The sequence below is a fragment of the Lissotriton vulgaris genome, chromosome 4_1 (assembly GCF_964263255.1).
Source record: "Lissotriton vulgaris chromosome 4_1, aLisVul1.2, whole genome shotgun sequence".
NCBI lineage: Eukaryota > Metazoa > Chordata > Amphibia > Caudata > Salamandridae > Lissotriton > Lissotriton vulgaris.
Genome location: NC_141691.1, coordinates 1725475825 through 1725489996, shown reverse-complemented (window position 1 = coordinate 1725489996; position 14172 = coordinate 1725475825). Strand labels below are relative to the sequence as shown.

General features: G+C 44.5%; 1 protein-coding gene across 1 annotated transcript in view; it reads right to left on the bottom strand.

Moving 5' to 3' along the window:
* LOC147724457 (neural-cadherin-like) overlaps positions 1-14172 on the bottom strand; it is a 497260-nt gene that overhangs the window by 149182 nt on the left and 333906 nt on the right. The gene's annotated exons all lie outside the window — the stretch shown is intronic.

Sequence of the window (14172 nt, the reverse complement as noted above, 5' to 3'; positions counted from 1 at the left end):
GATCTTAAACGTAAAGAAAATGAATTATACGGTCATGCCATTAAGTGGGCTGAATTGGCAACTGATAAAAAGCAATTGGTTTCTGGTTTTTTTTCCTGCCCATGCCTGGAATAAAGGCTCACAATAGCGGATAGATACCAGAATTTGCAGGAATCAGTCATGCATTTGCCATCTCAGAGGGGGAAGTGGCCGGATTGGAAAGCAACATTTATTTACTGACTCAGGATCTACTGTCTACAGAGAAGTACATGTATAAGGCTTAAGTTAGACAGGCATATTGGATGGCAAGACCGAGAGTATATATATCAGATATGAGAAATGTGTGGCTGTGGAAGATGGGTGTAAACATAGCATAAAATATCCTTTTGTGAAACAAACGGGTACTTTTGTCTTTTCCCCCATAGTGTGACGGCAAGAGCACAGCCCCACGCAGCCCCGGGTTCAGAATTTTTTTTTGTGAACTCGTGTGAGTATTTACGATATCAGATTTGAGGACAAGAGGACTTTAGAATGTCTGATAAGGAGCTAGATGTTGTATAAACAAGAATGTAATTTATTCTAGCTCTTGGTGGTGGAGTGTGGCGTATTCCTAACTAGGATGGACGAGTGGCCATATTGCTCCTAAGGTTTTTTTTCCCCTCTTTCACCTTCTTTTCAAAGAAAACTATGAGTCTGGCTGCTCTAACCACTTGGCTGTTTTTTTATATATAAATAATGGTGAAGGATGCATGTTTTAATGTAGGAGAAAGAAGATTTACATAAAGAGAGGGGGATTTTGATCAGACGACCCTATGTGTTCTGACAAAATATGTCTCTTATAACTCCTCTCTTTTGTTTTTTGTTTCTTTTGTTTTGATTCTGTAGGGATCGGTTCCCTCACAGAAATTCTGGAGAGTACCCTAAGTAAGAGATACCTTCTACAGACACAATATTTACGAAGGTAATTAACACCCAATTAGGGTAAGGATTGAATAATAGGGACCAACACCCTGATGAAAGCCAGTGCTACCCTTGTGTGGTCTTAATAGTTGCAGAAACATGTTGGTAATTGCAGTGGGGCTATAGGGATCGTCGCTTTCCCTTTATGCCCCGTTACCTATATTTTAATCCATCCAGGGGTCTATAGACAGAATTAAAATATTGATTATGGCCCTTAGGTTGTTTTAACTATTTAGTACTGCACATTTTGGTCCCGCCAGAGAATGGAAGAGACCTCCCTTCTTTCTCTTCCTTTTTTGTTGTGTCACGTTTTACGTGTTGTATGTGCACCATCACATCTTTTTCTTTTCTTTCTCTACCCTCACCACTATTCTTCGTCAAAAAAGATTGCGCTCCATCTAGTGTGTCGGTCTGCACCTAGATGTATGATGCGGCCCAATGATGAAGCATGACACTGCAAAGTGTTTGAGGGCAGTATTAAGACATGTGTTGTCTTCCCTTGTTTTTGCTCCAGGTTTAAGGATATACTTGATTTTTTTTTTTCGGGATCAATATAGGATCCATGGTCTCAGTCTCTTTGGTATTATACAGATGAGAGTATATTTTATAGTGCTTCTCTGTTGTGTGAGTTCATATTGGATGGCAACACAACAAAGAAAGTAAAGGCCAATCTCATTCACCAACTCTAATCAATGGGAACCACAAGGAGGAGAAAAATGTCACACAACGACCATACAAAATGAAACAAATAGCCCAAAGCTATTACCAAACTGTCAGCAAGAAAAGAAGAGGTTAACATTGTATGTCAGAAGAACAGGAAATAGCAGGACTTACAATGAAACACAATGTTATAAACTTCACACTAGAGAGGAGCACAACAAAAAACATCACATTAGGCAACACCACACGTCATGGAGACCAATACCTCTAGACATGAACTCACGTGAGCTAAATAGCCCCTACTATTGAGGAACTAACATACTGCCCCCATCAGTAAGTGCAAAAAATCCAGCTTTGTGGGTGAAAGGGAATACTACATAAAATATTTGGACTTCAAAGAACATTTCCATTGACAGAATGACAAGCAGGGAGGATCTGTAGAACACAACAGTCAGAAAACATTCTTGGATGCTCTCTTTGAACACATCCAAATGATGAAAACTACACTTACCTTCTCTGAGAAAAAATAAGACTGGGTTAAGTAAATAAGCTACAATTATTCAAATAAAACCTTATTGTCAAACAGCATGGGAAGTAAAAACACTAGACCTCAACAAGGAAATCATAATGAATTAGTCTGAAAAATGAATTGTTTAAGCGAAGCATGCAGCTAACTCCTGCCCACAGACCTTAATCAGGAAAAAAGAAATAACCTACAACAAAGCACAAAGAGCAAACAAACGCATAGTTGAATCAACACTTTCAACTTAGTGAATCAGAAAACTCCAAAAGTACTCGAAGTTCACCAGAGCAGAGCCTAATAGGATAACGTTGACCACAGGGTCAATGTTATTAAAATTTAGCCCCTAGCATAAACACACAATATAAAATGTTTGGGTTGTACCAGAAGAATCTCACACCTTCTGGTTTTCATTGTGTACCATATTTCTACCTGCCCTTTCTTTTTGACTATAGTCTTCTTCAAGAATGTAGCCCTGAGTAGGCATTGACTTCATTGGATGTTTTTGGTCATGCTGCATCTCAGTTCTCTAATGCCTACCACCTCTTGGAGTAAGGGTTAACTGCTCAACATCTCTGCCACTGCAGAGTCAAGAGCTCTGATGGAGCAAGTATAAGTGGTCTTGAGAAACCCTTACTAAACCTCATTCATATTTTTAAAAAATGTATTGAGTAATTGAGAATGTGAATGAAAAAACTTGAATTTGCAAATTTTTGGGTAACAAAAGCTAGTTTGAAACGCTCAGATCACCATAACGGGAAATGCATGTTAGGCAAAATTTAATCATAAATTGCTTTGCAATTTGCTAATAATGGAAGGGTTTAGTTAAATAAAAATCTTATTCTTTAAGAACATTTAACATCTCCAGCACTAATGAATATAGACTAAGGGGAATATGGTGGTGGAAAACCTACAATAAGATTTATCAAGCCACGCAAAGCCACCCTGCGTGTCCCTGCATCGCTTAGTAAATCTAGTGCAGGATTCTCCAACGAGTAGCTCGTGATCTACTGCTAGCTCTCCAGCTAGCTCTAAGTAGCTCTCCTGTGTGCAGCCCAGCCTACTAAAGCAGAAGCTTCTGCTTGAGTGAAAAAATGCATGAAAGCCAAAATTGAAACGTGTGTGTGTATTCAAGACCCAAAGGTGTATTTTCAGAAGCAATAGGCTGGTGTTCCAAAAAAATAAGTGTATTTTCAAAATATATTTTAAAGTTATTTGAGCGTTAAATCATGCAATGTGAGGGAGACTTATTACTAATAACATTACTTTGGTACCAGAAGCGCAGCATCTAGAGTCATTCCACATTCACAAAGATTTTTTTACATTACTGCAGGCAACCATGCATAAACACTAAGGTGATCAGTGCTGGTTGTTGTATATAAGGTGGCCACGAATGTAATTTTGTATGATGTGTTCACGATTACAACACCAACATTAGCAGCAAAAGTTGATTTTTATTTGTGATAGGTAGCTCTTGATACAGAAAAGGTTGGAGACCCAGATCTAGTGTTACGCAAGGCAGCACAAGTTGCTGCCTTGCTTTACACTGTGTGGTGAGGGCGTCACATGGGTGGAGTGTGGGTGTTCCCCCACATCCACCCATGTATTCTGACGAGTTCCCAGATGTATCAAACGTGGTAGACCTGGGAATGTGTCAGAATTGTAGGCCTCCCCACTAGAGGCGCAACAAGGAGAAATATCTTTATTTCTCTGCGTTGTTTCCTCTTTCTAAGTGGGTGCAGGAAGGAGCCCCTTCCTGCACAAAAACAATTCTTGCCCCCAGAGTGCAAATGTGCCTGCGTTGGCGCTAGGCACTAGGCAGCACATTGTGAGCAGGCAGAGAGAAGGAATGCGCCGAATAATGTTAATTGCTGCGCATTCCTGCCTTCTCCCTTTCAAGGTGGCTTGCTGCAGTGCATGAACGTTTGTTAAATCTGCCCCTTAGTATTCACTCATATGGAAAGAGGTCACAACCTCAATGCCACCTGACTTTGTTTCAATAAGAATGCGAGATTTGTCTAATGGAAGACACAAACGTCTGTCTTTTCTTCCCTGCCTCCCATACTTGGGCAAGCAGACTTTGAAGATGCGGGAAGAGTAGTACCACGCTCTATTATGTAAGGACGAACCCTTCGGTTTTTTGTGGCTGCACTTGAAAATCAAAATTGAATGTTAAAAAAAGCATTGAAGACCTGCTGACTGCGTGTCATATTTACAGTGAGTCAGATAGAATGAGCAATGTAGCACGAAGAGAAATTGAGAAAAATAACAAAGATGCCAACATGAGCAACAGATGACTAGAAATTCTGTCAGACGCCAATTAAATACCTGGCATTGAACACTGGCTGCTTTCATGATTGCTCTTCTGACTGCTCTGGTGAAGGCAACATATGTTCTCATTGCATAGTGCATATTTTCTCTTTTCTGTACATATTTATTTCGATTCGTGCTAATAAAGAGACTTGTTTCTGACTGAAGATTTAGTGATAATAGAAGACGTATTGCCAGGATCAATTTATATAAAAAAAAAGAGTGCAAAGAAGTTGCAACAAGGTGAAAAAAAATCACATATTTTCCATAAATCTGCATTCAGCATTTGACCCATACTCTAATATATATATTTTTTTTCTCCAAAATGTGTTTATTCAGGTTTTCAACAATTGGAATACACAAAGATGACAATGCAGCAAGATTACAGTTGGTACATACAGTTAATTTGGGGGTGTGCGTCTTGTGTTATCTCCAGACCGAGGGCACAGTGTATTTCAACTTTCTGTACAGCGGATCTAGCGCTGTCACAGAAGCAACAAACAACGCAATTCCTGCCGCCATTGACGGCGTGCCGCGAGGCCACGCCCACTTCGAGGCCACGCCCCGCCCTTTTCTCTCCTATTAAAACATGTGAATTCACCGGACGCGCAGCGGACGGGCGCAGCGGGCGCGCCTAAGGCAAGCCCGTCTTCGCCCGTCCTCGCCAAGTCATCGCCTCTCGCCAGTCCCCCTGGTCGTACTCCATCAGCACCCCTTCACTACGACAGGGAACAACTACTTGCCTGGAACTCTGGACGGACATGTGCCCACATAACAGGTACGCTTGGTCTCACCTGCCTTCAATGTAAAACTTGTCATTTTACTACAGCCAACCCCCACCACATTCGACAACTACAAGACTTACCCAATACTACCCCCATTACGATCCTCCATCTCAACGTCAGGTCACTAACCAAACATCACCTTGAGGTTAATACCCTCATACTGGATGAAAACCCTGACATCCTCTTCCTCTGTGAAACCTGGTTACGGGATGGCACTTCAGTCATACCTAACCTCACGCTTCCAGACGACTACCTTATGTCGACCCTAAATAGGGATGGAAGAGGCGGAGGTATCGCCATAATCTATAAAAAACTGTTTTTATGCTTATTCACCAAGGAAGAACTTCCCGACTGTGAATGTGCACATTTTAAAATCACTATAAATCCCAACGTCACCATGTCGGGCCTTTACATCTATCGCCCACCTGGACCTGCTTCAAAATTCATTGAAGCTCTTCTTGAGACAGCAAATTCTCTAGTGACAAAAAATGCAAACTTCACCATATTAGGCGACCTCAATCTTCACTTCGACCTGCTTAATGACCCCACTATCAAAAATCTTCTTGCTGACTTCTCCGCCTTGCAACTTAACTCTCTTATTTTAACTTCAACGCACCTAGCTGGTCACATCCTAGATCCAGTATTTACAAACATCGATGAGATTAAATCAGAGGTACCCTTACCGATGGGATGGACAGACCACTACCTTATTAAACTGACCATTCTAGTCAATAAAACAATGCACAAAATCGTACCTTCTCGCCGTCTAAAAAGACCATGGCACAAACTATCTATCAGCGATCTCCATACCACCCTTGGGGAATTCCATCATGAGACCAACCTTGATATCAATGTAACATATAGCACGTTTCATTATTGGATCATGGGAGGATTAGACGCCCTTATCCCAGCAAAATGGACGAAAGGACGTAGCTCAGCGTCCAACCCATGGTATAATGATACCCTCAAAACCATGCGCAAAGACTGTAAAAGAGCTGAGCGCTTATGGAGAAGGGAATACAACGACGAAGATAAAACCAACTATCTACTAAAACAAAAAATGTACCATAAAGCCATCCGCGCTGCGCGAACCGCCTTCTATGCAGATAAAATCAATTCAAGCCCTACCCCTGCCAAAGAAGTTTTTAAACTTGTTCAAGAACTTCAGAGTGGTAAATCTCTCCACCCCAGCATCTCCTCTGCGCAACAATGCGAAGATCTTGCCATATTCTTCGTTGACAAAGTACAGAAAATCTATACATCTTTCCCTCAGCACTCCCTCAGCCCCACTAAAAGCCCTATCCCCTCCCCCAACTATACTACCCTGACCCACATCCCAGAAATTTCCATTGACAATCTCACCAAACTATGTCGAAAAGTTAAAACTGGTTCTCCGTCAGACCCCATGCGCCAGGCTCAATTTTTAGAGTCACTCAACTTTTTTCTACCTTCCCTGACCTCTATCCTGAACCTCTCCTTCTCCTCAGTGAGTGTACCATCTGCCTGGAAGCAAGCTTGGGTCTCACCCATCATCAAGAAACCCACCCTAGACCCATCTAAACCGGAAAATTTCCGACCAATCTCCCTGCTCCCATGGCTGTCCAAACTCGCAGAAGCCCATGCGAACAGTATTCTGTCCCAGCACATGGTCCAAAACAACATCCTGGACCCATCTCAAAATGGGTTCAGACCAGGCCATAGCACTGAGTCTGCTCTCCTGGCCACCACCGAGTACCTCCGGACGATCTTAGATGCCGGTCAAAGCGCTGCGCTGATTCTTCTAGACCTCAGCGCGGCCTTTGATACGGTATCCCACAACATTCTTCTTAATCGTCTGGAGACATTCGGAGTATCTGGCCTTGCATTGGAGTGGTTCAGATCTTTCCTCAAGGACAGATCTTTTCGGGTCGCAGCACCCCCCTTTCTATCTAAACCCCATCCCATTGCACAGGGAGTTCCGCAGGGCTCGGCGTTGAGCCCATCCCTTTTTAATCTTTATGTGCAACCTCTTGCGAAAGTGGCCAAAGAGTGGGGCCTGACACTGGTGTTGTACGCCGACGACACACAGCTGGCCATCACTCTTACGGAAGGCCCTTCCATCTCGGCCTCTAGATTTAAAAACGGTCTCTCCGCAGTAGCCCAATGGATGACAGACAACTGTTTACAGCTCAATGCTGGAAAAACAGAAGTGCTACTCCTTGGTAAAAACACCAGCCTTTGGAATGAGCACTGGTGGCCATCCTCCTTAGGCACCATCCCACCCCCCAAATCCCTAGTTAAAAATCTAGGAGTATGGATGGATGCCTCACTTAACTATCAGACCCACACCAGAAAAGTCGCTGGCACCTGTGTCGGCCTGCTGAGGAGTCTTAGCCACATACTTGGCTTCTTTGACGCCAAGGTCCGCCAGCTCATCATTCAAGCTACCATCCTCTCGCGGTGGACTACGCCAATGTACTCCTCCTTGGCGCCAACAAAGGAGAGATAGCACGACTGCAACGCGTGCAGAACTCTGCGGCTAGAGCCTTAGTCAGCCTCCCTCGCAGATGTTCGGCCAGAGCTACAATCCGAAAATTACACTGGCTACCCGTTGACTCCAGAATTAAATTCAAAACCCGCATCATGACCTTTAAAATGATCAAACTCGGAAACCCAACACTGCTACGACCTCTTCTCACCCCCTACGCTCCGTCACGTAACCTGCGATCCTCTAACCAGCTCCTCCTGTGCGTTCCTCGCATAAAACTCTGCCGCATGGGCGGCCGCTCCTTTAGGATCCTAGGAGCCAAACTATGGAACGATCTGCCACAAAACATCCGCTCCATAGAAAGTCTACCGGCCTTCCGAAAAGCCATTAAAACGCATCTATTCCCTCTCCCCTAATCCTCCTCTCCACCTTTTACTCTAAGGCCAGGGTCTATGGTTTTTCTAGCGCCGGGACGCCTCTTCGCTGGGGCAGCTGTTTTGCGCTTTACCAAAACAATACAATACAATACAATACACTCAGTGTTCGAAAGCAGAAAGCACACAAAAAACCTCCCTCCTCACATGTACCTGTCCCCTTTATGCAGGTGCCTATTGTTCAATCACTTGCATGGGGGAGGGAAGAAGGGCCCTCTCACAACCAGAGATACAATGCAGCATCCACATACACGCACCTCCGTCAAATCCAGTGCAATCCACCCAATTTTCACTGTTGTGTGACATCCGCGAGTCCAGTGCCTCCACCTATTTCATGTTCTGTGCTCACATCAGTAGCTCCCCCTCTTCACACCCACCTTGGTCCTCACTTCCGTTGTGTTCCCCAAGTGCATCCAACGTACTCAACCACATCTCAAGATCCCTTTCTGCATGTTCATCCGTGCTCACTCTCCTGAGCGTACTCCCATAGGTCCGCCCTCCATGGAGTATGCGCCGGAGCATACTCTAATATATATAAATCAGAAGCCTTCAGAAAGGCCAAGGTCATCGCTGAACAGTAAAGAACATGTTGGTTATGTGCTACATAATTTATGTCACAACAAAGAACAAGCATTGAAAATGCAATAGGCCTCGCCCTCGTTTAAGTTAAAGCAATTCTGTTAGTAATTAGGTGTTTTTTTAGCTTTGCTTTTATTAGTGTTTTTCAAACTTTCATGTACATAACATGCATATGTATGCATATATGTATATATATGCATGTATTTATATAGATATGCAGAGGTATATATCCATACTAATATAATAAAGAGAGAGCCCAAACCTTTGAGGCGGGTAAACTCAGGAACCACAGCACCAATCACAACACCCAATACAGCGTTGGAAAGAGCAGTTGCAGCAGAAGGACATAGGCTAAGCAGACGCCCACCGTATACATTAAAAAGGTAAAAGAACTGTGCCATTAAAGTAATCCCTTGTGGGCGTGTCTGCGTTGTGCTGTGGGCGTGTGCTGGGGGCATGACAAACGCTGGGGGCGTGTGGTACGTTCCGCCCCTCATGCCATGTCTCATATCGTGTGCTAATCCCACCCTGCTCCCTTTAAATACCCCTGCACCCCATAATCATAACCCACCCTTACTCCTTAAAATACCCCAACACCCTTAAACACTAACCCATCTTAACCCTATAAATATACCCTGTACCCCAAAACCCAAACCTATCCCTAAACCCTAAAAATACCCCTGTACCCCAAAACCCAAACCTAGCCCTGAACCCTATAAATACCCCTGTACCTCAAAACCCAAACCTACCCCTGAACCCTAAAAATACCCCTGTACCCCAAAACCCAAACCTGCCCCTGAACCCTAAAATACCCCTGTACCCCAAAACCCAAACCTAGCCCTGAACCCTTAAAATTCCCCTGTACCCCAAAACCCAACCTACCCCTGAACCGTAAAAGTACCCATGTACCCCAAAACCCAAACCTATCCCTGAACCCTAAAAATAACCCTGTACCCCAAAACCCAAACCTACCCCTGAACCCTAAAATACCCCTGTACCCCAAAACTCAAACCTAGCTATGAACCCTAAAATAACCATGTACCCCAAACCTACCCCTGAACCCTAAAATACCCATGTGCACCAAAACCCAAACCTAGCCCTGGACCCTAAAAATACCCCTGTACCCCAAAACCCAAACCTAGCGCTGAACCCTTAAAATAACCCTGTACCCAAAAACCCAAACCTACCCCTGAACCCTAAAAATACCCCTATACCCCAAAACCCAAACCTATCCCTAACCCCTAAAACTACCCCTGTACCCCATAACCCAAAACTATATCTGAACCCTTAAAATACCCGAACACCCCAAAACATATACCTCAGTACCCCAAAAGATATACCCCTATACCCATACTTACCTTATCCAAACATTAAAAAAAACATGCTTTTACCATTCATGCATTTACAACAAATTTCGTTGTAAATGTATGCGTGGTAAAAGCATATAAAATGTAATGCCATGCGTTATAATGGCATTGCAGAGTCATGGTACTTTCGTAATGAAAGTATGCGGAGTGATGGTATGCGGAAAGAAATTTTTGGAATAATGGGCGTTTACCCTCCCCCGGTAAGTACATTGGTGGCACGGCGGCCCACATCTCCAGCAACATACTCATATTTTTTCACTACCCATTTTAAAAATGCACAGTTCTCTCTCATTGATGGCCAGCACCGACATACACTTTTAGACACACCTCCCGCCACAAGTTCTAGAATTGCGAACTTTAGAGCTGGGGAGCTGCGTTCGAATCTCGGCATCAGCTCAACATCCTGTGATTCCAGGCAAATCGCTTTGTCTCCCCGTGCCTACCACAAATGAATGTGTTCTTCTGTAATGTAAATTGTGCTCATGCCATGTTGTTGAGTCGCGCTATATAATGTTGCAAGGAAAAATAAAGTAGGGAAACTCGAGTTTGCACACTACTGAACGCGCACTCTTAAGTGCATCAGCAGGGCACTGTCACAGATAAGAAATGCTATCAAAACGAAATCCTACAAAACAATATACTACTGGCCGGCAGCAATTGATGCCCGGACAACGTCGGGACGGGCTGCTAGTATGTTTATATATGAATGTATATATATACACACATATACATATGCAGAGAAGTCGATCCAGAGAAAGACCAGGGTACTCAGTGGCAGACCTTTATTCACGGTAGATTGCTGGCATAATGCATTTTGGCTCACGCCTTCATCAGATGCCTTAGTCCACAAGGTGTCAATCAGTCCCTCCTTTGTAGTTACTGTGGTGTTCCTATTGGTTGGAACAAACCCAGCCCCGCTTTGCAGCTGTAGTCCGTTGTTAGGACTTCAATTCCCAACATGCAGTGCTCAGGAGAGTGTCCTAAGCGGAGCTGTGTTGAAGATGTGCCAAACATCGGGGGGAAGTGGCAAATGCGTGCAAAATTGATTCCTTATTGCTTGTGCTGAAGGCTGCCTCGAGTCCCCAACGCCACCACCACCAGAGCAAGAACGGAGCCAGGTCGTGACAAGCAGGTACAATGATCCTGCGTCTCCTGTACAGTGACGGACTGCAGATTGCAGCGGTCATTAGCTCAGCCAAATCCTGGGGTGGGCTTATGAATAACCAATACCTTGGAACAACTGTGAGCTTTGCCAATATTTTCACGAGCCACTTGTATGGCGGGTCCTCTGTAAACGTGCTACTGGCCAGCACGTGAAGAGATGCAGAGAAGTCGATCCAGAGAAAGACCAGGGGACACAGCGGGGTACTCAGTGGCAGACCTTTATTCACGGTAGATTGCTGGCATAATGCATTTCGGCTCACGCCTTCATCAGATGCCTTAGTCCACAAGGGTTTCAATCAGTCCCTCCTTTGTAGTTACTGTGGCGTTCCTATTGGTTGGAACAAACCCAGCCCCGCTTTGCAGCTGTAGTCCGTTGTTAGGACTTCAATTCCCAACATGCAGTGCTCAGGTGAGTTTCCTAAGCGAAGCTGTGTTGAAGATGTGCCAAACATTGAGGGGAAGTGGCAAATGCGTGCCAAATTGATTCCTTATTGCATATACATATAAATATATATATATATATATATATATATATATATATATATATATATATATATATGCATATTTGTGCGCATAGAGAGAGGTAGACAGAGGTAGAGGTAGAGAGAGGTAAAGGGGGAGCTCTGCAGGAGTGAGAGACCAGCCTCGGAGTGGTTCTGTGTTCTATGAATTTTCTCTACCGGATTTTACCTCAAAGAACCGAGAGACACACTATTCCTCCTTGGAAAGTACCAACAGCTCGGGAACTGCCATCAAGGAAAGAAAGACAACACAGGGATCGCTCCTCACGTCGGCAGGGAACCCCGTCACCCCAGAGGTTCTGTCAAAGGTCCCCAAGCAACTTGCCATGATGTATACTTTTCTCTTTTTCTGCCATCCCACTTGGACGACCTGGCCTGCTTTCCTTCTGAAGTAAAAGGTTTATTATCTTTATGGGGCCATGTGTTTGGGCCCCATAAAGATAAGAAACCTTTTACGCCAGAAGGAAAGCAGGGCAGGCCGTCCAAGTGGGACGGCAGAAAAAGAGAAAAGTCTACATCACAGAATGCTCTTTCCTAATGGATGGCCACCGTTTAGCATAAACGGTGACGCCGGCCAATGGGAAAGAGGGGCAGGGCTTAAAGCCCGTCAGTGAAAGATCATCAAAAACATAAAATCTCGCCAGTGAGACTGTGCATGTGTGCAGCCCACGCCAGGCCGAGACCTAAAAACAAAGAGATAATGGATCATAATACTGGGTAAAATGAAATCTCCATCAAGTTTCTTCGTATACACTGTGAATTTTTTCTGGCTATAAAATCTTTCAAAATACTGGTGTTTCTGCTTCCTTCTCCAATCAAAACATTAACCATGCGTACAGGAGGCAGGAGTATACAAGAGGGAAACTAACAGGGTGCAGCAGCAAAGTAATTGTTTCAAGTGTTATATGAGACAATCACACAATTTAGCAGTTAGATGGCACATTACCCGTGAAGAAAAATGAGAATCAAGTCATGCATTAAGTAGTGCAGTGCAGCGTGTGGTACAGGTGTCTGCTCGCTGCAGACTGTACCGAACACAACAGGTCCAAGCAGACCCTGGATACACAAAGCTGCAAAGATAAGGGTGGAGGGGTGCCCTGGAACTCCCACCGGCTGCTGGAGAGAACCACTCCGAGGCTCCAGGCTGAGTGCAGTGCACTTGCAGCTGCAGCAGTGGCCTTTGTGTACTGTGGTCTGGGACTCACCGCACAGGCTGAATAATGCTCGGCTTCCTGGGATGGCACAGTGCAGAAGAGCACCTCACATGCAGTTAGCTCTCGCACTGTGCACAAGCCTGCTGCATCAAGGATTCATAGAAGCACTGGAGAGTGATGTGAGGTTCTATTGGCCTCTGGGAAGGGGAAATAGGTCTCAGTTTATGCCGGCTTAAGTGGACCTTCACTATTCCACTCAGCGTCAGGGGCAGTTTCTCCATTTGGGTTCCGGGGCTGCGCCCCACTGAAATTCCTACACATTCTAGCACAAAAAGAAATAGATCGATTTATTTCGAGATACAGTTGTATCTCTAAACAAATCAATGTATTCAGCCTGAGATGTCTGTCCCAGCCTGCCTGTTCACGTGCTCTGAAGCAGGAGATAGAAGCCAGGCAGTAAAACAACTTTCTGAACTGTGACGCACAACGCAGGGCTAACCTTTCTAAAGCCCTTTGTTGCCATTGTGTTCTATGGTGGTATCCACTGTAGGCCTGTGACACTTTCAGCATCACTGTTTCAGGCGTGGGATTCGCCCTCCCTGTGTGAGTTCAGCCATCCGTCATTTACAGGCATAGATCCCACCCTTTCCCATTCATCACACGTAGGACTGAATACAAGCACATGTTATTTGGTGCCTTGTCCTTAGTAATGGTAAGAGTTATAATGCTAATCTTGTGTTATGTATATTATGTATATGGCCATGCTAACCTCTCCCCCCTTTGACCCTGGCTGCAGGTCGCTAGCCCTGTTATAAGTGGAGCTGCTCTCGCACTGTGCAAAATCGACTCCTCCCCCTCTTCCATAGAGAACGTTCAATCCACTATGACCTTTATCAGCAGTTGGATGAACGTGAACCAGCTCAAGCTTAACCCTGATAAGACTGAGCTGGTCCTCACAGGGCCCCCAGGAAATCCTTGGAATGCCAATTTCTGGCCAAGCTCCCTGGGCTGTCCACCATCCTCTGTTAACTCTGTAAAGAGCCTAGGAGTTACCATCAGCAATGACCTCTCAATGAGGGCCCAAATAAAATCAGTGGTTTCGGTTTGCTTCTTCCACCTACGTCGTATTAGGAAAATTAGCAGATTCCTTTCTCACGACGCCCTTGTCCAAGTCACTCTGGAATTGGTTATATCCTGGATTGACTATGCGAACGCATTGTATGCCGGAATACCCGTTTACCAATCTCATCAACTTCAACTTATTCAGAATCA